A 25235-nucleotide genomic window follows, 5' to 3' on the forward strand; every position below is an offset into this window, starting at 1 on the left:
AAGGTTTGCCACCTGGTAAGTCTTTGTGTTTGCAGTCCTGTGTGTCTCTGCTGACATGAGACCATGAGGTCATTAAGCACCAGAACTGTGCTGTATTTGTTATTATATTCCCCGTACCTAACATTGCGTGGCACGCTTCAATAAATATTTGTTGAATGGAACTGATGAAGTTCAGGGAAAATTGTTACCAAAGTAGAACTAGCATTTAGAGTCTGTGAGATTAGAGGAGGAGTAACAATTTCTGCCAGAAAAAGAAAACAGCCTGGCATTTCAAGAAGCAAATTGAAGTCCAAATGTTTAGTGAACTTCTCAGTGTTTGTCTTCTTGGGGAACTTCTGCGTTTCTGGCAGTGGGCCAGGACTGGAAAACTATAAGCAGTAAGGAGGTCACTCTATCTCACCCAGGCTGTCAAGAACAACCTTATAACCCTCTCATTGTGTGCCTCTCAGCCAAACACTGCTCAAGGACTCCAGAAACAGAAAAATGCTTTGATTATATTGGAAGTTTGGGGAATATGTTTGAGAAAGAGTTAAATCCCAGGTCTTCAAAAGTTCATCTTTTATGTTTAAAGCATTAAAAAAAAAAAAAAAAAATGAGGCCAGTGTGAAGAAAGTCATAAGATTTCCTAATGAGGTGACCTAGATTCATAAGCATAAAATGAATAATTAAGATTTGTGAGGGGGCATTAGGTAATACAAAGCATGGTCATATATAGTATCCAAATTAGAACCACTCCAAATTTTACTTTTTTTTTTTTTTAAGTGAAAGGCAGTGGGTTTTGCATTTGGTTGTTGGCTTTTGATTTTGTTGTTGCCGTTGTTGCTATTATGTTTGTTTTCAAAGAACTGCTCTTTAAGTTTTCTGTGAAGATGGTATATTGTGTTCACACTTTGTTTCTCTTTTCCAAACAATAGAACTGACAAAGAAAAATATGCATGTGTGTGGATGCATGCATGCATGAACGTGCAAAAAGACATATGGATAATGGGGGAGAAAAGATGACTTACCTCAGATAAGGAAGGAAACAAAGACACAAATGAGTGAGAGAGAATATAGTCAAGGGCCAGGCATGGTGGCTTATGCCCGTAATCCCAGCACTTTGGGAGGTCAAGGCAGGTGGATCACTTGAGGACAGGAGTTCGAGACCAGACTGGCCAACATGGCAAAACCCCGTCTCTACTAAAAACACAAAAGTTAGCTGGGTGTGGTGGCACACACCTGTAATCACAGCTACTCAGGAGGCTGAGGCAGGAGAGTCACCTGAACCCGGGGAGCAGAGTTTGCAGTGAGCTGAGATCACACTACTACACTCCAGGCTGGATGACAGAGGGAGACTCTGTCTCGAAAGAAAAAAAACCAATTCGAGAATACAGCCAAGAGCCTCCTGGTCTCTGGACCTGGGGCTCAGCAGTGGGGCAAAGGGTTCAGGTCCCACAGAGTGATGATCATAAAACTTAAGCCATCCAAGATGGAAAATCAGGGCTAGGCTCACTGCTTAGAGCTAGTGATACACATATAGGGTTTTCCCACTTATAAATAAGGGGGAAAATCCCCACTTCCCAGCCCTACCTGGTGCTATGGATTTTAGGAGGCTTCCAGCCCAAGAGGGACTGGAGGGCACAGTCACCACCTCACAATTAGAAATGGAACCAAGCTTATTTGGAGATTGGCTTTACAATATTCCCATTACTGTTGTGTGTGAAACAGGGTGCCTGAAATGCTATGGTGAGACCTAGAGACCTATATGGGTCTGAAGGCAAGGGGAAGACAATTTTTAAATCATTAGGTAGGACAGAATTAATATAGATAGAGACAGAAAAGAATGAATAAAATTCTATCATTTAACCCTAGCCTTATTTCCTAGCCTAACCCTAACAGAATAGAAACCAGGAATCAGAAATGCCAGATACCTCTGACACTGGAGATACAGTAAAACAAAGAATAAAGGTGTGTGTGAGAAGCAGTTCAACTCCTAGGATGCCTCATAAACCCCAAATGAGATAACTACTCTCCTCATTTCCACATACACTCAGGGCCTCAAAAGATGAGGTTTATCACTTGAACTGTGGAATCCAATGCCTCTGGACTCAGTGATACCAGGTACAGCTGAGGGAAGAGTGCAGAATTAAAAATGCTCAAAAGGAGAGCCCAGTTTCCTTTTTCACTCAACTCCCAGAAGGTCATCATCTAGGTTTACAAGCCCAGGCAGTAGCCTTGAGGATTCTGGACTATTGGCCCCAGGTGAAAAGACATGTAGTTACTGGAGTACTCTGATTCTGCAAGGAACTAGTTGACTCTCTGCTTGGTACCCAATAGTGAAGCCCATCATTCAGAAAATCCTCACCCCATGTGTTGGCCATTCAATGAACTTTTAAGTGCCTCATCTCTCAATATAAATGGACAGCAAAAAACTTGTCAGTTTTTTGAAGAATACTTCCAACATAATAGATAGATGAAAGTAATTGTTTAAAAGTATCAAAAATAGAGAAAATACAGTAAGTAAGAATGAAAGTTTTTAAAATGTCTCAAAGAGGTAAAATATATTACATTCATGAGACAAGAACAAATACTATTTGGACAACAAGGAAAAAAAGAGTTCTTTGAAATTAAAAATGTGACAGCAAAAATTTTTAATCCAGTTTAGTATTTGAAAGATAAATCTGAAGAAATCTCCTAGAATGAAGTCCAAAGAGCTAAAAATAGGAAATTTTTTAAAATAAAGGATCCTTTTAGGAGGATCAATAGCTAAATATTAGGAGTTCCAGAAAGAAAGATTAAACACAGGGAAAGAAATAATAACAAAACAGTACAAGAATTTCCCATGATTAAAGGATATGGATCTAGAGATTAAAAGACCCCATTCAGAGTCTAGTACACTCTGAACACAAGAAACAAAAACAAACCCTCACCAGGGCATAGTATTATGAAATATTAGAACAGTGAAGGTAAATAATAGACTTAGGGTCCATAGAGGAGAAAAGCATACAATTTTATACACTCATGTATGAGAGTGGCACTGAACTTTTTTACAGGAACACCAGATTCTACAAGACAATGGAGAAATATCTTCAAGTGTGAAGAGAGGGGTAGTGATTTTAAACTTAGAAGTCTATACTAGGGCAAACCATCAACCAAATGTGAAGGTCGAAAGAAGAATTTTTCAAACTGGCAATATCTTTAAAAATTACCTGCCATGAATTCTTTCTTTTTTAAACTTTTATTTTAGGTTTGGGGGTACATGTGAAAGTTTGTTATATACATAATCTCACGTCATGAGAGTTTGTTGTATAGATTATTTCATCACCCAAGTATTAAGCCTAGTATCCAATAGTCATTTTTTTCTGCTCCTCTCACTCCTCGTGCCCCCCACTCTCAAATAGACCCAGTGTCTGTTGTTCTTTTCCTTGTGTTCATGCCATGTATTCTTATTCAGAAAGAAGATGAAGGTTATGTTCTACCAAACAAAGACATTAACCTAAAAAGAGAAAGCAAGGAATGAAAAACTACCCTGAACTCCAACCCAGGAGAGATGCAAAGGTAAGGTAATTCTCACGATGATGGTAAAGGATGTCACCAGTCAACAGCTGCTCACAAAGATGTAAGGCTTCAAAGAAAACAAATCCGTCTTTTTCTGTCTAATTATTCCACACACCTCCACGCGTGATATATTGCCTGAATTTATCTGACTATACTGAAAAAATGATTGTACTTTGTGACTTTTAGAATCAATTAATGATAGGTACATGAAAAACCTAGGCAAATAAGAAGTGAAGAATGTGTTATCTCTACAGTAAATAATATATAAACTATATACATACATATATAAACAAAATATATAGATCTTGTATCTAGAAGTCTTGCTGAACTTCTAAAAAAGTTCTAAATAGTTCTATAAATTATCTTTGGGTTTCTATGAGAAAATTTTACTGGGAGAAATAATAATTTATTCATTTCTAATTTTATACCTCTTATTTCTTTCCTTATTGCATTGTCTAGGGCCTCAAATGGAAGTCAAAAAGAAGCAGCTTTATTTTATTTCTTCACTTAATTTGAATGCTTCTAAAGATACATTATATTAACTCATTATATACAAACTCAATAAGAAATTCTAGCATAAGTGTAAAAATAACCATCTCTTTAAAAATGTTTATCACATCATGTTTGTAATAAGATGTTAGAAACCACTTAAATGTTCACCAACAGAAAAATTATTAAATTGTATAATGTTATGAACAAAATAAAATGAACTAGAACTAGATATGTTAAAATGAATAAATCTCAAAATGTAACAAAATTCAAATGTTAAAAATAGAATGTTGATATATTTAAATTTGAAAAATACACTATTAATACCGATAGGTTAGAATAGTTACAATGCTAGTTTTAAGTTTAATTGCTAGACATAAAGACTGAAGAAATAACAACAAACATGACAGCCTGTTTTTCTCTCAGGTAAAAGACATGCAGAGAGATAGACCATCTAAGGTTTATATATGGCCAACCCACAAGAAAATCAGTCCCAGCATTCTTCAATCTGTATCTCTGCCCTTGTCAGACAATGTCTTTCATCCTAGGATCCTAGATGCTTGCTATAACTCTAACCATTATATCAAAGTTTCAGTGGCAGGATGGAGAAACAGGCAAAGGAGATGTTTTTCTTTATTTCTAAGGAGATTTCCTTTTAGTTATACACAACACTACTACCCAATCTTAATGGCCAAATCATGGTACTACAGCATTGCGAGGGCAACTGGGAAACATACTCTTCCCTTTAAAAATCAAGATTTACCTGTTCCAAAGAAGAGAAGAATAGATTATGGTGAGCAATTAGGTAATGATAAACACCCAATTCACAATAACATTCTAATGGGATTCGGCAATTATCTCTGATGAATGAGAACATAAAACGGGAGGGAAAAGAAACACAGAGGGGTTTAACTGTACTTCTCATTATTTACTTCTTAATAAATAGTATTTGAAGCAAATATTTCAAAAATATTAAGATTTGACAAAGCAAGGTGGTAATATTTGTTATATTTATTTTTGCTTTCTCCACATTTATAATATTCCATGTAATTAAAAAATTAACTTAATGTTCAAATGGTCAATTTTGCACCATTGTTCGTTTATTTTAAAAAGGTAATCTAAGCTTCTACATACATATACACAAAAAACTTAGAATACATAAGCTATACTTACAAGACACAAGCTTCATTACAAACTCTCTTATATGAGGCTTCAGTTATTTTGACTTTAAAATAAAACCCTAGATTCATCAAATATCTCAAGTTCTGGCTGCCCCTGATAAATCCTTGTTGTTATTATTAATCAGCATTAGATGAACTCCTACTATTAATACATGGAGATAACTGATCACGAGGCATTCTTCCAAACAATGCGTCATAGAATATACCCTGGGTGTCAATTGCCTAAATTTGTGGTTCCTCATACAAAGGCTGATGCATTCCCCTATTGATTGAAATTGTAGTTATAGGAAGAAAAGTGGAAATAAGACTCTTCTGATAAGCATGGAAGACCATGAATACATTATTTCACTCCTCTTATGACAAAGATCTGTTTAAGTTCACCCTACAGACCTCTGCTTAGTTGATGCTTCGACCAAGAACTTAACCATGAATACATTATTTCACTCCTCTTATGACGAAGACCTGTTTGAGTTCACCCTACAGATCTCTGCTTAGTTGACGCTTCAACCAAGAACTTTATGACACCCCACCACCACCACCACACATAGATTACATTAGGTGCTGATTCTTTTAAACTGCTATGGTGGTCCATAATTGCTTGTATCTTGCACTTCTCTATGCCACCTATCCCATATCCTTCCCTGTACTCTGAATGCCTGTTTACTTGTTCATCTGCCCCATAAGACCCCAGATTTCCTTGAAAGAAGGAGCACTGTTTGGATCACTGTGGTATTCCCAACGCATAGCCCAGGGAATGGTACATAGGTGTTCAATAAATATTTTCTAAATAAATGAGTAACTGAATGTCACTCTTCTCTCTCTGGTATTGTCCTAAACACTGGTGTTGCTGCTTAGTCAGGATAAAGACCCTTGTGGTCCAAAGGCTTCCTTTGTTACATCTAATTTACACAACTATAAAACACTGTGGAAAGCCCAATTGCCAGAAACTCACCCCTGCATGTTCATTTTACAGTAAGTGCTTTTGGAATTTCCCTCAACAAAAATATCAGAATTTAGAGGTCTCAATTGCTGGGAAAACAATTCCCACTACCAATGGAAGAGTCATGAGGCACAGCAATTCACATCATCCTACTAAAGGATTTAGTGTGGATAATGGATTACTGGAATTTCTACATCATGAAGAGAAATGGCAAAGAACAAAATCTCTGTTCAATGTTCAGGCGCCTCATTCATTTCCTGTTTTTCCAGTAAGTTCACATTAGACACAACCCTTAACCTTTTCAGATCTCATCTCTTGTGGAGATACATGCGTCTTCCCAAAGCATTACAAAATCAGAGCCTGAAGCATCTCAGACTATATGATTCCTTAACCTTTTCTGGCTCCTACTTCTCAAAATCACACTATTAAAAATTTGGGGTTCCACTCACCTTTTACAAAGAAGGCAGTATATTTAAGGAAACCGTTGTTATAAACTTTATTAGGTATATTAAGCTTAAGGACTTAAAAATCACAAGACATATTGTTGATAATATTGTTGTTACTGTTCATAGTGGATTAAATAGCGTTCCTTCAAAATTCATGTCCACAAAGAACCTCAGAATGTGATATTTTTAAATAGTGTCTTTGAAGATGTAAATTAATTCAGGATCTCAAGATGAAATTATCCTGGATATAGGGTAGATCCTTTGTCCAAAAACTGGTGTCTTTATAAGAAGGGAGGACACAGAGAAATACTCAGGGAAAAGACCATGTGAAAATACAGAGACAGAGATTGGAGTTATGTTGCCACAAGCCAAATAACCCCAGGACCCACTAGAAGCTGAAAGGGTCAAGGAAATTCCTTACCTTCGCCTTCATAGGAAACATGGCTCTGCTAATACCTTGATTTCAACCTTCTAGCCTCCAGACCTGTGAGAGAGTAAAATTGTTGTTTTACCCAGTTTGTAGTACTTTGTTTTGGCAGCCCTAAGAAACTAGTTTGGTTTGAAAATACCAAAACCAGTTGTTTGTTGCAAATGGTAAAAATATTATGTCTATGCAAAACACAACAACAAGAAATGATGTTATCACTGGGAAGCGTATTAGGAAAAAAGAAATTCTTAAGAAGCATTAGGAAACCTTGGTTCCACCCAGGTCCCACCATCTGTGGTAAGTATTGAACTAAAAAGTACTTATTAGGTGGATAATCAGTGTTCATCTCAAATGACCAGTAAAGGCAGCCAATCACACAAATACAACTGGACTAAACATTTCAGAAATTTTTTAAAATAGAGTAAAGGGAATAATCACCCAGCAATTTCTCATTCTGTTGGTCAGCACTAGCAATTTGTTGACATTTCTTCCTGGGAGATGTTTCTTCCATATCCAAAGTTATGTTCAAGCTTTAAACATATGTTCTACTTTTAACATTTAGCATTGTAGCAAACCATATTTCTACATTGTTATAAACTTGTTCATAGAAAAAAAGTCAAACTTTATTGATATACAACTGATAAAATGCTAAATCACATTTTATTGATACCTACATAGATAAAATGTAATATTTCATTGAGGGGTTCTTACATAATTTACTTCAAGTATTCCTTATTGATGGACATAGATCATTTGCATTGTTTTTTCTACTACAAATAGTTGTCCAGTAAATATCTTGTTTCAGAACGTTTAACAATATTTATGATTATTTTCTTGGGATGGGTTCTAAAACATTAAAAGGAGAAAAGACTCCTGGGTCAAGTAGTATAAAAGCAAAATACTTTCTAAAAAAGAGTATACCAATTCATACTTCAACCAGCAGTGTGTGAAGGTGAGAACAGAAAATGGTAGTCTACGTACTGAAATACTTACTAACTTCATAAGCAATAAATGACGCATTATTTTAATTTGTATTTTTTAGAGACTGGAATAAAAGAAAAACACAAATGCCTATGTTATGGCATAGTAATTCCACTCCTAAATGCGTTTATACATCCACCAATTCACTCCCAAGTATATAACCAGGAGAAATGAGTGGTGTGTTCACGATAGCTGTTTCATTCATAATAGTCAAACACTGGAAACAACCCAAATGTCCCTCATCAGCAGAATGTACATGTAAATTGTGGTATATTCATAAAATGAAATATTACAGAAAGATTTTTAAAAGAACAAACTACTACCACATATCTCACAGGCATCACATTACATGAAAGAAGCCAGAAACAAAGGAAAAAAATACTGTTTAATTTCATTTATATGGAGTTCAAGATCAGGTAAATGTAGCTAATAGAAATTGAAATCAGAATAGTGATGGAGGAAAGTGAAGAGTGTTGGTATTGACTGGGAAAGGGCATGGAAGTGGCTGCGAGGTATTGGAAAATTTGTATTTCTTAATCTGGGTGGTGCACAGATGAGCATATGCAGGTATAAAAACACACTGCATTGAAAATTAGTTCAATTTATTACGCGATGGTTTTACCTTTATGGAAAAGCAAGAATTATAAAAAAAACAAAGTGTGAATTTTGAAGGACATTACAACTAGATGAATCTACTTGTGAAGGTCCTTTAAGGTAAATGGTTCATTGCTCCATTTACCTTAAAGTGAGAATTGGCTTCTGGATGATATCATGCTTTTCTGTTCAGGGAGTTTGGTAATGAACTCACTGAACTATTTACACATATGTTTGAAGGTTACAGAAAACTGGACTTGTGCCCAAAAGACTTAGAGAGTCAAGAAAGTCGTCTTAGCAATTACCATCTGGCAAATCTACCACTTCAATTATTATTTAAATAACTCTTTTAGAGACAAAATCGTAAGCATAAAAAGAAAAAAGCATACTAAAATCTTCAGTAACTGGAGAATGGTACAAACACTAGGAATCAGAACTGCATTCTAATCCAAGTTCTACAGTAAATGATTTCCATAGCACCACACTTCTCTGGATTTCTATCTTTATTTATTTATTTTTTTCAGTCCCTTTCGGTGCCTCCAAATCTTCCACTCGTCTAAATGTTGGTGTGCTTCAGGGCACCATCTCCCTATATAATTGCATATAATTCCATGACTTAAGTACCATATGTAAGCCAATGTCTCCCAAATTTATATCTCCACACATGACCTCTCACCTAAACTTCATACTCAAAAATGTAACTTCCTGCTTAACATCCTCATTAGATATTTAATAGGCATCTCCAGTTTAAGGCCTTGATTTTCCATACACACTTGAGTCTCCAAAAAGTATTCCTCCTCCAACTTCTCCAACTGAGGACAAAGTTAACCACACTGCTCAAAGCCCCCTACCCAGAAATAGAAGAATCATAAAACTGGGAAAGTCCTTTCCCATTTTTGCTTTTAGGGCAAAGTCTCTCCAAACAAGAAGGAAAGCTTCATCAGTGTAAGCAACTTGTTTTGTTAATTGCTAACATCACCGGTGACTAGAACAATGCCTGGCATGTTTTAGGAACATGACAGGAACATGTAGGATCAATGAATGAATGATATATTGAACATCATAATTTCCTCATTGGAATAACTTCTAATTATATATAAAGAACCATCTTTAGTAGTACTTCATTTAGTCATTGGATTGTTGTGAGGTTCAAATAAATTACATTATAGAAAATGTCTTTTATTTTTTGGCAATAAAATGGTAGATTGCTCTACTAGTCTCTGTAGAACAATGGCTTTCCAACTCTGACATTGTCATTTGTAGGTGAAAGTGGGAAGGTTTGTGTTTAAATCTGGACTCTGGATTTAATTGGGGGGACCTTAATTAATTGGAGAACCTTGGATTATGTGTTTAATCTCTCTGGTACTCTCATCCATAAATTGAATATAAGTAAATCTGCCTCATAAGATTGTATTACAAATTACTTTAAATGATACAATATTTATGAGAGTGCCAAACAAGTACAAGGTCCTCAAAAAATAACAACAACAACAAAAATGATGACAGCAATTGCCATCCTGACTGGCATGAGATGGTATCTCATTGTGGTTTTGATTTGCATTTCTCTAATGACCAGTGATGTTGGGCTTTTTTTTTCATGTTTGTTGGCCGCATGAATGTCTTCTTTTGAGAAGTGTCAGTTTATGTCCTTTGCCCACTTTTTAATGGGGTTGTTTTTCCTTGTAAATTTGGTTAAGTTCCTTGTAGATTCTGGATATGAGACCTTTGTCAGATGGATAGATTGCAAAAATTTTCTCCTACACTCTGTAGGTTGCCTTTTTGCTCTGATGATAGTTTCTTTCACTGTGCAGAAGCTCTTTAGTATAATTATATTCCATTTGTCAATTTTTGCTTTTGTTGTAATTGCTTTTGGCAATCTCGTCATGAAATCTTTGCCCTTACATATGTCCTGAATGGTACTGCCTAGAAAAATAGCTAATGCATGCTAGGCTTAATACCTAGGTTACAGATTGATAAGTGCAGCAAACCACCATGGCACACGTTTACCTATGTAACAAACCTGCACGTCCTGCACATGTACCCCAGAATTTAAGAAAAAAATTAAAGAAAAATCATGACAACAACAGAAAAACAATGTTTGTGTGAATTATACCATTATCGTGATGTTTCCTTGAGGGGCCAAGTATATTTTAAAATAATTTTATCAATTTTTATAAAGTAGTACATATTTACTGTAGAAATGGTGAATCATACCTACAAATAGTTTTTAAATGAAACTTACCTAGAACCCTGTCTCCCAGACACAATCACTGCTGACATTTTAGCTATACATTCTTCAAATCTTTCTTTACTTCCTCCTTTCCTTCCCTCCCTCTCTCCCTCCATTGCTCCTCTTCCTCCTCCTTCTTCTTCTTCCTCTTCCTCTTCCTCTCTCTCTCTCTCTCTCCCTCCACCTCTCTCTCTCGCTGGAGTGCAGTGGTGAGATCACAGCTCACTGCATGCAACCTCCATCCCTTGGGCTCAAGCGATTCTCCCACCTCAGGATTACAGGCGCACACCACAATGCCCTGCTAATTTCTTTATTTTTTGTAGAGACAGGGTTTCGCCATGTTTCCCAGGCTGGTCTCAAACTCCTGGGCTCAGATGATCCACCTGCCTCAGCCTGCCGAAGTGCCAGGATTACAGTCATGAGCTACCTCTTCCAGCCCTTCAAGTCTTTTTAACATCTGTATCTGCATGTATAGTACTTTATCTGTCATTACATTAACAATGTCATCCAAATTCTTAAAGAACATGATTTCTAAAAGCTGTATTTCCTTTTTCTGAGCTCTTGTTGATGTTCTGTTGAATTGATTTATATGTTTACAACTATTAACAATAATAATATTATTAATAAATTTGGGGGGATTATTTCCATGGGTAAAATTCCTAAATGGAATTAATGAATGAAATGAAAATCATTGACATTTTTCTTCCCCCCCAAAATGTGCTAATTTACACTAAAATCAGCAGTGTATGACCACCTATTTCCTTACCTCCTAATGAAAGACTGAATTATAGCACGGAAAAAAACAGCACAAATATCATTGTGGTAAACAAACGAAAAGTCTTACTATATTTTATTTTTTGTAATATGTAATAATAAAGTTTAATATCAATGTTTTAACAATAATGACTTCATTATATGTGTTACAATGTATACTGTTATATTTTTGTTTTCAAATACAAATTAAAAATTCTACCACCCAATCATAGTGTTTGTCAATTCTTTCTTCATACAATTTCAGACATCTCTCTATGGATAAGAAGATGTCAGAACAGGTATGAAGTTAGGGAGGAAAAGGGAAAAGAAGGGTGAAAGAAGTCCTTATTAGAGATACAGTGTATCCTCATTATTTGTGGATTCCATATTTGTGAATTTGCCTACATGCTAAAATTTGTTTGTAATCCCAAAATCAATACTACTGGAGCTTTTGTGGCCATTCACAGACATGGACACGGTAGCAGAAATTTGAGTCACCTGACATACACATTCCCAGCTAAGTCAAACCAGGTGATGTCCTGCCATTTGGTTTCAGCACTTATACTGTAAATAAGTATCCTTTGCACAGTCTATTTTGTGCCATGTAATTCCCATTTTTGTGCTTCATGTTGGTGATTTTACAGGTTACAGTGGTTTCGAAGCATAATGCTGAAGTTCCGTCTAGTTTTCCAAAGTGCAAGAAGCTATGATGTGAGAAAATACAAGTGTTGGATAAGCTCAATTCAGTCATGAATCACAATGCCATCAGTCGCGGGTTCGATTTAAATGAATCAACAATATATATTAAATAAGGTGCCTTTAAACAGAAACACACATAAAACACACAATTTTGCAATGATCAGTTGATGAAGATGCTGTGATCAGAGGCTCGAAGGAACCTAACCTGAAACATAATTTCCCCCAGGAACAATGGTTGAGTATTCTCTAATTCAGTTTTCCTAGTGACTTTATAGAACACACCAACCATGAATTCTTGAATCAACTGTACTTTAGAAAACTTAGAAATAAAAATTTTTAATGAATTGTACTATAAATGCTACCATTAATAAAAGTATTAATTACTTTTATTTGAATTTACAGTAAAGTATAAATCATGTAGAATTCAATAAATCGCTAAAAAATATTCAATTTTCTTCCCAGTAAGAAACATCAATTCTTAAAAGACCCCTCTAGATTGCCAAATTTAAAGGCATGAATATGGTTGTGAATTTACTAAGAGGCTGGGGTCATTATGTTTTTAAACTAGGCTTCAAATTTACATGCCATTCATGGATTATTTGACATGAGAATATTAGAATTCTTATACTTCCCAACAGACACATCTTCTCTCTACCCCTATCCTGAATTTGTTAAATTATTACTGTGACATTGTGAAAGCTTATGCCATTTGCATTTGAAGATGTGACCATAAATTCAATAGTTTTTCAGATTTGCTCTACTTTTAAGCTGATTTCAATACTCATCATCAGTGCTTTAACTGCAATTTCTCCATTCCTGAGTTATGACTTTGCAATTATTCTTACTATAAATGATTATTGGAATAGAACTACATTGTTATCTATAGGATGGATGAACACACCTTTGCAACACATACTACACACATACACACACACACACACACACACACACACACACACACCAGCAACCACCCCCAACCCAGGGACTCACTCACAAGGTACAAACTGGAAGAGATGAAACAACTGCCGTTAATGGAAAACTAAACATCATATGTTCTCACTAATAAGAGGGAGCTAAGCTATGAAGTTGCAAAGCCATGCCACAGTGGACTTTGGGGACACAGAGGGAAAGGGTGGGAAGAAGGTAAAGGATAAAGACTACAAATTGGGTTCAGTGTATACTGCACAGGTGATGGGTGCACCAAAATCTCACAAATCACCACTAAAGAAATTACTCACGTAACCAAATACCACCTGTTCCCCAAGAACCTATGGAAATAAAAAAATTAAAAAACAAAAGAAACAATTGCCTTCCTGTGTGTCATTGATTCTAAGACACATTTTTTTCATATTTTATTATCTCGGAAAATGAGGTGTGCTTTACAATTGATATCATGTCAGAGTTTAATTGGCAGTGGTTTTTGTTTCTTAGTTAAAAAAAAATTAAAAATCATATTGCATCTTACAATTGATGGCATCTTTGATGTAACAGGATATAGTGGCATAGATCTAAAGGGACAGCCCATGGAGGAGATTGGAGGAGCTGTGGATGTTTGGCAGGAATGGAAGAAGTTTGGGTAACTGGGGCAGAAAATGGCAAAGGTGATTGTGTGGGAGGATTCACAGTCAGAGACTGGGAATACCTTAGTCAAAAGATTGTACAAAGGTCAACCTGTCCATGATCATCATCCTCAAATATTTGAAAGGCTATCACGTGGAGGAAGAAAACATACTTGTTTCATATGGCTCCTGAGGACAGAATGAGGGCCAGCAAGTCAAGTAAATGATGCTGTGTGGAGCTCAAGGAACTCTGAGTTTTAGAAATTTGAATTGGCCAGCAGTTGGATAAACTTTCTTGTGAGAAAGTGAAATTTATAGAAAGGAGTCAAGAAGAGGCGTATGGCTTTAGAGGGTGTCCCTGCCTTAAGTTTGAGGTTTAACAAAGCAACTTCTCTCCCTGTTTTAAGATTCCTATACTCTAAAAATTCATACCCATTTTAGCCTCCACCAGAAAATAACGGAGGTAAATAATCACAAAGAAGAATAGAGAAATGTGTAGGAAGATGTTAATTGTAGAGGAAGAAAGAATCAAACAATATATCCATTCACAGGGAAATGTTTCAATAGTCACTAAAATCTGATGAAATATAACACGGCTGTTGAAAATGACCATTATGAAGACCACGTACTGGCAAAGAAAGCTGGCTGTATCTGAAAGTCTTGAGAAAATATGACACAAAATTACATCTTTACTGATTATATGTAAAAATATGTAATTTTCTGCATATGGAAAAAGCTAGATAGAAATGTGGAAGTGAAAACAGGTGATGTTTTTCACTGGCAGAATTCTGGATTAGTCTTTTTCTCTTTCATTTTAAATTTTCACTATTATTGTGGTTAGCAATTTAAGCAACCCTTTTTGTGGGGAAGTTAGTCTTATTTGAGGAACACCAACTGGGACCTCTCTGATATGAACAACATGTGCTGTAAATTGCTGGTGCTCCTTACTAAAACACTTAGAGAAGATATCTTAAGTTGTTTGGACCTAATTACCTAATAAACAGACCCATTAGGTGTTTATTTTAGACTACGGGCCCCATCAAAACATTACTGAGACAATAAAGGCAACGTGAACCAAGACAATTTTGGAAACCTTTGACATAGCCCCTACACTCAAATAACTCATCATCTAGTCTCAAATGCCAGAGCATAAATAAATGAAACTAGCAAAATAGGTCATATAATCCGGATGAGTACAAAATGAGGAGGGTGATTTGGAGTGGGAGAAGAGGGGAAGACAAGTAATTTTGATTGCATGGAAGGCATCAAGAAAAGCTGCACAGGAAGCATGATTTTTAATACTGGTTGCTTATTTCATCTAAATAATAAATGTTCTTTTTTTCTTAAATAAAATAAACTAGATTATACTGAGAAAATGGTAATCTCCTGCCCCAGTCACCATCAACACCCCAGTCCTGCTCCCCAGAGCCAACCTCTTTCAATTGTTTTACCTACTTCTCCTGGTAATTGTTTCCCTATCTTTAAATAATATGCTTATACTGCGAAATCTTGTTTCATAAATTTTCAGTCTTTTGTGTTAACTTCCCATTACAGAAGTTAAGGGGTTAGCTTTCTTATGCCATCCTCAACCAACATCCCTAATTTAATTATATATCAAATGCTGGGGGCATCATTATGAGTATATAAATGTTGTTTATTACTGAACCATGTAATGTACCATAATTACATATTCCTTCTCCTAGAACTTATTGTTTTTCCTTGGGTTCTTAATACATTCCGGTTTCTCTTCATTTTTTAAACATACTTACTATTACTTTTGTCCTAAATGCTCCAACAGATCTTTTAAAACTTACCAGTAATTTTTGCACTTGCTGGGCTACAGTTTCAAACACTCTATCCATTTCTGCCTCCTGCCCTCCCTTCTTCGACCCACCCATCCTGCACCCTTTCTCCCACAGCCTACAGTTCTTCTGCTCCTATTGTGGACCCTTTGATCTCCAGGCTAGCTACCTGGCTTTCATGCTAAGCCTTCTTTTCTCCACCCTCCTCTACCCCAGGCATTACATGGCCTGGTTTCTTAATACCACATCTTTCTCTTCCTTGATTGACTCCTCATTTTATAAAGAACATTCTTCAGTTGCTTCCTAAGAAAATATGTGGAGTGGGTAAAACATTTGAGTTTTTCTTGTCAGAAAATGTCTATACACTATGGTATACCCTAAATCGATAATTTGGCTTAGTATTGAATAGTAGGTTGAAAATAATTATCCAAGTTTTGAAAACATTGCTTTTTTTGTTCTAGCATTCAGTGTTGCTGAATGCTTCGACATTCAGAAGCCATTCTGAATTTCCTCTCTCTCTCTCTGTCTCTCTGTCTCTCTCTCTCTCTCTCCCCCACTCCCTCTTTCATCTCAAATAATTCCTCTAGGGTCTTCTTGTGTACAGTGTGCTGAGCAATCAGGGAACCCGTCAGTGTAGAAGCTCACGTATTTCAGCTGTGACAGATATTCCTACATTATTCATTTGATTATCTTATCCTTTCCTTTTTCTGTATCTTCTCTTTCTGAAACTCCTAATGTTTAGAGGTGAAGCTTCCCAGATTGAGATTCTAATTTTCTTTCCTTCCTTCTTATTCATCATTATTCCTCTTGTTTTTCAACACAGTTATTTTCCAAAATTGTACGCACTTTTAAATTTCTTTTCTGGTGTATGAAATAAAAATATTTTCCCCAACAGCTCTTTATTGCTCTGATGTTTCTTTTTCCCTAGCTTCCTGTTGTTATTCTAAAGATGCAACAAATTTTCTTGTCTTTCTGAAGTTATTAGTGGCAGCTTTTTAAAAGTTTTCCTCTGTTCCCAACATTGTCTCTATTTCACTGAATTCCTTTTCCTTGTTGTTTTTGTTGATTCGTTTCTTTCAGGCGCTGTGGCTCACGCCTGTAACCCCAGCACTTTGGGAGGCCGAGGTGGGCAGATCACAAGGTCAGGAGATCAAGACCATCCTGGCTAACACTGTGAAACCTCGTCTCTGCTAAAAATACAAAAACAAACAAAAAAATAGCCTGGCATGGTGGCGGGCGCCTGTAGTCCTAGCTACTCAGGAGGCTGAGGCAGGAGAATGGTGTGAACCCGGGAGGCGGAGCTTGCAGTGAGCCGAGATTGCGGCCACTCACTGCACTCCAGCCCGGGAGACAGCGAGACTCCGTCTCAAAAAAAAAAAAAAAAAAAAGATTCGTTTCTTTCATTGGTTGATCTTTTGCGTGTTTTCGGCTCTTTCATGTGGAAAGCCTTCCTCAAAATACCCAGTTATCCGGGATTGTCCACTTGTTTTTTCAGAGTGAAGCACCAAGTGTTTTATCTGAACACTGTAAGCATGGGCAGATACTTAATTGCTGGGTTTTACTGATAGTAATGAAAGGGCAAGCCATCCTTCCTCATGTAGAGCTCCACATGTCTGTCTCTAAAAATGTCTCTGGGCCCACTTCATTTCTACACAAAATGACCTTCCAATCTGCTGCCGTAGAAGGTGAAGAATAGGACATATGTCTGGCTGTTGGCCTTCTAAAGCAATGGGGGAAGGGTGCTGAGTGTCTCTGAATTTGTTATATAGATTTTCTTTAATCCCATTTAACCCCATGCCACACTACCTTGCTCTCCCCAGATGTTGGTGTCCCTGAGACCACAGTCCCACTAGTTTATTCTCCAACAAATGACTTTTCTCCAGTGTGACAGTAAAAGGCAAGGATGTAACCACCTTCTGGCTAGGAAAGGCTGGGAGGAAGCTGCACCCTCAGGGGTCTGCCAGTCACTCTATTTGAGCCTGTCCCTCCAGCCTTCCACTGATCCTATACTCTTCTTGCAGAGCTTCTCAGGCTCCATGGGCAAGTCATCTGCAGGCATTTAAGGAGGTACTTTCTCCACTCTGCTAAGTTGCTTGCCATGCCTGCATCTGTTTCCTATCTTCAGAAAAGTGGTTGAGCCATTCCATTCATTATTGTCTCTCCTACTATTCTTTTTGTTCTTGCAGAACAATATCTGTACTTACCTGCCAACATTTCAAGAGTTTGGGAGGGAGACGTGATAAGTCTATGTGAACAACGGACTGTGATTAACTGGAAGCCTAATGACAATTAAGAAAACACAAACAATGGAGTCAGTCAAGTGGCGAAACTAGAAAGGGCAGTCTAGGCAGAGTTCTACATGATGGTCTTCTAGGAGACATATAAAATCATCTGTTCATGGGTAGCATCTTTCGACTGCGGAATACCATGCGACTTCAAAAGAAGTAGCGTAGTATTCAAGTAGCATAGCATTCAATTTTCAAGCTTAGCATATGGGAGGATACAGATTTTATTCCAGGTCTCTCACTAAGTAGTTGTGTATCTATCAGGAAAATTGAACTTCTCTGGGCCTCCATTTCCTCATCTGTCAAAAATGGAGAAAAATTAGACCTACTTCATAAGGTTTTTGTACCAATTAAATGAAAAGATGCTTTGTGAAGAGTTTAGCCTTGTGTCTAGCAAAACAGTAAGCACCAATAAACATGAGTTAATGTCATCATCATCAACCTCCAATTATACAAATACACATTAATAGGGAAAATTTGACTAAGAAGACTGACCAAAATAATTTAGATGAGCAGAAGAAATTTGTATGAAGAATTAGCAACCAAATTACAAAAGACTTACTTTGGATTCAGTTTCCTAATAGAAACTAGAGTTATTTGAAGGGTTAAACTAAACATAAGTATTTGTGTAAGATGCTATTTAGAACGTATCACACAGTACTTATTAAGTAGTAGCTATTTTGCTATCATTATTATTAAATATAGGCATAGGACAAATAAAGCATCCTGAAAAGTTTAGAACTGGAAAGTTGAAATTAAACTGCAAATGAGAGTGACTGACTGTCAGACTTAAAAACTAGCCCAGAGGTACACTCTGATATTTCAGTCAATCCCTGGAAATAATGGAGGGTCCAGCCAAGTTCTCCTATAGGACTTTGTACTTCCCTTAATACATATCATTACCTGTTCATGTATTTTCCTCAAGGGACTATAGCTGTGGTTAGGGAGGAACCCAGTTGGTTTAATTCTCCCCTCTATCTCCCCAACATGTAGCATTGTACTTAGAACACATAGTTCATGATAAATAAAAACTGCTTAAATTATCTAAATAAACATTTGCAAGAGCAAGCTTGAGGTGATAGAATGGAAAATAGCTGGTTTGATATGCCTTTCATTTCATGCTCATGACCTCACAAATCCCCAAATATTCCATATTCTAGCCTTTTTTTTAAAAAAAAAATTAAGTTTCTTATGCATAAACTAGGCACATTGAGTAGCACTGAAATAAACAACACCATTTGACTTCAACTCTTCAGAAATCTCCAAGGTTGGCAAATCTCACACGAGCCTGCCCAGCAGTACTGACGCCCTACTTGACAAAAGGGTTAACAGCAAAGCACTTTAGGAAAGGACTACAGTGCTGACTATATTTGTTTTTACCCGATATACTTACCAGGCTTTTCTTATTAGCTAAACATCTTGTCACAGATTATTAAAATGAAACAATTGTTGTTAAAACAAATGAAAAAAAGATGCTGTCTGTAATGCCTTGAATTTTACTCTTTGTAGGCCTGCCAATTATAAGATTCTACAATATTTCCTGTCACCACGGAGAATGAATGGTTTTTTTCTGCATAGTACACAGGGTTGAAAAGTATCCTAAGACAAAACATTGTATTTTAATGATGCTTAAAGTATTTTCACGTGTTTACATCATTTGGTTCTACCCAACGATTTAGTAGGAATAATTCCATTCTTGCAATGGAGAAAAAAGGAGTTAGTGAGGACTAAGTGACTCAAACCAAGGTCACACAAAGAGTTGAGCATGCAAGACAGTGGAAAAGTAGCCACATAAACAGCAGTCTGGGAGGAAGAGGACTTGGGTTCTTGTCCTGTCCCAAGTCTAATAAGCTAAGCAACCTTGGGCTAGTCATCTCATTTCTCTGGGTCTCAGTTTCCCTATGTAGAAAATGAGAAGTTTATATTAAAAGCCTTTTTAGTTCTAATACTCGGAAATTATAGAATCTATCCCCAGATTTTCTGAGCTCTTTCCAAAGTAATACATGAAGTTGTTCTCTGGGATCAAACTTCTGTCACCAAAGAACCCAATTCCTTCTTATTTCTCAGTTTCCAGATGCTTACTTTGAAAGACAACAAATTGTATACAAATGGATTGAGAAGCTGCTATGTGGCAGGCACTATACTAGGCAGTCATGATGCCAAGGTGAAGAGACCTGGTGCCTGCCCTCAAGGAATTTACTGCCTAGGGGAGACACATAACCACCCACAAAGCTATGTCATGGCTGTAGAAATGGAGAGATGACATACAGTATGCAGAGGAATTAGATAGATGGAAAGATGGATGGATGGATGGATGGATGGATGGATGGATGGATGGATGGATGGATGAATGGATGTAGATAGATAGATAGATAGATAGATAGATAGATAGATAGATAGAAATATAGATGTATGTAAGCAGGCTTAGCAAGCTCAGGTTGGTCTTTTTTAGGAAGGGATATTTGTGTTGACTCATTAATGGACAGAAATAATACATTGTGATGGTACATAATAGCTTGTGCAGAGTCAAGAAGGTAGGGGGTGGCATGATGCATCCAGAGAACCACCAGTCCTTCTGGAGTGTGGGTGGGGCTGTGGAAGCAGAGGTGCACACAGTGAGAGGCAGGGCTGGCAAAAGCAGCCGGATGTACTCATGAATGGCTACTGTTGTTCCATGTGCTGTTACTTTTTAGTCTTGATTTATTTATTTATGTTATACCTTGCTCCTGAAAGGATCTGAGGTTGTGTTAGTCCATTCTGCTTTGCTATAAAGTAACATCTGAGGCTGGGTAATTCAGAAAGAAAAGAGGTTTATTTGTCTCATCATTCTGCAGACTTTATAAGCATGGTAACAGCCTCTGCTTAGCTTCTGGTTGGGGGCCTCAGGAAGCTTACAATCATGGCAGAAGGTGAAAGGGAGGCAGTGTGTCTCATGGCAAGAGAAGGAATCTTTTAAACAACCAGCTCTTGCATGAACTCAGAGTGAGAACTCACTTCAATGCTGAGAATCACATTTCAACATGAGATTTGGAGGGCTCAAAACATCCAAACCATATCAGCGGTGGTTTGTTTAAGTGAAAACAACAATAACAAAGCAAGAAAAATTCAGACTATCTTAAATAATAAGGAAATATATTTGGCTCAGGAAAAAAGAAACCTAGAAACCAGCTAGACTTCAGGATTTATTCACCTGAAGACTATAACTCAGTTTCTCCATAGTTTTATGATTGCCCCTTACTCAGTGTATATACTTCCCTCTGACATCCAGTGGTTACTTTTTCAGTTACAGGAACTGTCTGACTCAGAACCCTAAGAATTTCTCCCTCTTGTGTCTCTAGACTGAGCTTGATCGATTCATGAATGGAGTCCAGGGGCCTAGCAAGTGCTAACTGTCTTAGACCTGGATTCCTGAATCACTATGCCAGTTTTGCATGAATTAGCTCCAAACAACTTACATGAACCTCCAGAACTGAAGATGGAGACAGGGTTCCTGAAATCAAGGGTGACAGAAAGAGGTACATCATTAAGTGAACACTGGGATAGTTTACTTAGGGCAAATACAATAATGGGTATATAAACAGCAATATCCACTGCACTCACAATAAAGTAAAAATTAATATAAAGATTCTGATGCAATATAATAGTCTTATAATGTTATTTTGTAGTCTATATAGCTCTATAGACTATATAATAACACATAGTACTGTTATATTATAAATAACAAGATAAAGCTGAAGAGATAATAAAGGTAAAATGGTGAGATGAGAACAATGGGAAAGTTACTAGATAGACTCTGAACAGTAAAAGCCCCAACAAGTTAATTACAAATAAAACGGCAGGCTGAGAGCGGTGGCTCACGCCTGTAATCCCAGCACTTTGGGAGACCGAGGTGGGTGGATCATGAAGTCAGGAGATCAAGACCATCCTGGCTAACATGGTGAAACCCCGTCTCTACTAAATATACAAAAAAATTAGCCAGGCATGGTGGCGGGCACCTATAGCCCAGCTATTCAGGAGGCTGAGGCAGGAGAATGGCGTGAACCCGAGAGGCAGAGCTTGCAGTGAGCAGAGATCATGCCACTGCACTCCAGCCTGGATGACAGAGTGAGACTCTGTCTCAAAACAAATAAATAAATAAATAAATAAATAATAAATGGTAATTTTGTTTTGAGCCTCCTGGCAGCCAAAGCAAAGAAGGAAGAATGATCAGTTAAAGGGGCCACATTATACTTTGGAGAAATAAAGATATTTCTGATCCAGAGTCCTCAGATAAATTATTTTTCCCACAAGTCTTCCTAAAGGGGTCACTGCATGACAATGGAACTGTCAGTAGCATCCCTATGGTGTATGCAATGAGGAGTTTGAAAACATCTATCAACACTACCACAAATTTAATTTAGTTGCTCCGATATATTTGGTCCAAACCAAGGCAATTCTCAGATGCTCTGGATTAATCCAAGGATAAAATTTGGGGTGATAAGAGGATGTCTCTCAAACTGGGGTAAAATTAGAACTGCTGGGGACACAACAGGAGTTAAAAATAGTATATATTCCTGGTGGCAGGAAGGAAATCATTTTGGCTTGGCCTTTTTCGTGATAGAAACAAATTTAAAAGATTATTTTTGTATTTAAACCAACATAAATATATTACAGAGTAGAATATAAAATGCATAAATGCTATGAAAAAGAGAGCATAAATGAAAGGATATCCCAGTTGTGTGAACAGCCTTGAGCTATATACCCAGTCCCCCAGAGGAGTCATCTCATGGTCTTCTACCTTTCAGGTTTGTTCAGAGGAAAGATTTCAAGACACTTCCCTCTACATTTTCCTCATCTGGCCAACTCCTAGTCATCTCTGATAGCTCCTTGTACTCCTTTGATCATGTCACTCTGTACATTTTGTTGTGGTTATTTGTTTAAAATCTGCCTCCCTTAATAGAATGGCAAGAAATTGGCTACCTTGTCCTCCAATTCCTGGTGCAGTGTCTGTGTGTGTATAAGAGGCCAATGAATTAATAAGTTAATGAACTAAAGATGCCTGATTGTTATGGGCCGAATTGTTTCCCCTCAAAATTAATACGTTAAAGTCCTAACTCCAGCACTTCAGAATGTGACCTTATGTGGAGTAGGGCCTTTAAAAAAGTAATCAAGCTAAAACAAAGTTATACAAGTGGCCTCAATAAAATATGACTGGTGTCCTTATAAGAAGAGGAGATTTGGACATAGAGATATGCATAGAAGAAAGATCATACAAAGAAATGGCCAAGAAGATAGTCCTGGAATAGATCTTCCCTCACAACCTTCAGAAGGAACCAGCTCTGCCCACAGCTTGATCTCAGACTTTCAACCTCCAGAACTGCAAGACCATACATTTCTGTTGTTTCAGTTGCTCACTCTGTGGTACTTTGTTATACAATCCTAGAAAATTAATACACTCATCTTCAAATCCTTCAGATGGCCCTACCTCCCATTAATATAAATGTGAGTCTCTTTCCTTGCTCTCTTGCTCTCCATGTAATGAAATACATACTACCCCACAGACGGAAGAAGTAGGCCTTCAAATCCTATACAATTTTCAGGCATTTTTTCCTTTAATATTGTAACCCAGCAGCCTTCTACAATAGGCAGAAAAATCATGAAGATAGTTTAACTGGAGAGATGACAAATAAGTGCCATTTTAGTTTATAAGGAGAATTAAATTTTTGAGAACTAAACATCCTAATTGGTATCTTAAAATTTTTCATTAAAAAACAATCCTGGTTCATTGAGTTTACTTATAAACTTTGGCTGTAGTTTACACTTAGAACAAATGGTTTTAATTTCATTATACACTACCAAATCAACCAAGTCATTGCACATGTAAACTTAACCTTCATGTCTTGCAAATGTGTGTGTGTGTGTGTGTGTGTGTGTGTGTGTGTGTGTGTGTGTGTTTCCTGGTGCTTTCCTCTAATTTTTATTGTTTAAATTTTTTTCTTTATTGTTTCTCAGTAACTGAGTGTTCCTTAAACCAGACAGAGAAAAACAAAAGGAAAGACATTCTCAATCATGGGACTGAGGCTGTTAGATCCCAGAGATTGTTTTCCAAAGAGTAAATCAAAGTACTTTTCCACTTGAATCACAGTACTTTTCCAGGACTAGCTATAGGATTATCGTGGTACAAATTTATTTGCTGTGACAGAATAGAGAAAATTTAGGCTATTATTTTCCACAGACCCTAAACACTTTTGCAAGAATATCAAAACCCTAAGTTAACATTGTTTCACTTAATATGACCCAGTGTTAACAATTAAACAGGGCCAAGCATTCTGTAAATATTTAAAACTCTACAAATTTACACTTGGCATCATCTATGAAAAATTTGGGTACCTACCACTCATTTGGAATTCAGGTGTGAATTATAAAGTGCTCAAAAAATTTAAAATAACAGAAGGCAGGCCAGGGTCATATGCAGGCAGGAGTACTAAGGGTAAGGAGAAGTGCTAGTTGACATCCTAACATCAAATGAGGAAGCAGGAAACCCATAAAAACTGGTCACAAGCATATAAAACCCCAGCATTCATTTTTTATAGAAGCACCGAATGTTAAATGTGTCATAGGCCCCAAGATATTAATGTAATACAACCCAACAGAAGGAGACAGGGTCGCTGCAGTGCTCCCTGGAAAGGCAAAGGGATCAGGAACCAGGCACTCGGAAGGCCCCCGATTAGCCAGGCCACTTGGGAAAGTCATTTAATCTCTCAAAGCTGCTCTTTATCCACAAATAAAAATAATAATTCTGTCGTTGCCTACTCTAAGGGTCATGGTGGGGATCAAAAGTAAAAGAGCTGCTGCATAGAGTCACTGACTGGATTTCACACCTCGTTCCCTCCTCTCTCTTTTCTTGGCTTCCAGCACCCTACACACCACCCTGTTTCCCTGTAATGCATTGGCTATTCCTGCTCATACTGCTATGCAGGTTCCATTCTTTGATCTCTAAATTTTGGAATACCCTAGACTTCAGTCCTTATCCTTTTTCTCTGGCCTATATAAGGTCTCTCCTTAGGTAATCTCAAGGCTCTAAGTATGATTCCTTTTGCTAATCATTCCCACATTTTTATCTCCGATTTTAACCTTCCTTCTGAATTTCAGACTTACATATCTAACTGTAAACTCAACATATTCACTTGATGCCTGATAGGCAACTCAAACTTCATATGGCCAAAAGAGGCCTCTTGATTCTACACAATCCAACCCCTTATTTTCCTAGTCTTCTCTATTTTTGTCATTCATCCTCTCAATTGCTTAAGACAAAAAAAAAAATCTAGGAGCT

The 25235-nt window shown here is 37.1% G+C and overlaps 1 long non-coding RNA gene across 1 annotated transcript in view; it reads right to left on the bottom strand.

The window, feature by feature from the left end:
- LOC102118468 (uncharacterized) overlaps positions 1-25235 on the bottom strand; it is a 93034-nt gene that overhangs the window by 32207 nt on the left and 35592 nt on the right. The window contains exon 7 of the long non-coding RNA XR_012434685.1: positions 7015-7077. This is a non-coding gene — a long non-coding RNA (uncharacterized lncRNA). The remainder of the gene's footprint in view (positions 1-7014; positions 7078-25235) is intronic.

The sequence above is a fragment of the Macaca fascicularis genome, chromosome 5, assembly GCF_037993035.2.
Source record: "Macaca fascicularis isolate 582-1 chromosome 5, T2T-MFA8v1.1".
Lineage (NCBI taxonomy): Eukaryota > Metazoa > Chordata > Mammalia > Primates > Cercopithecidae > Macaca > Macaca fascicularis.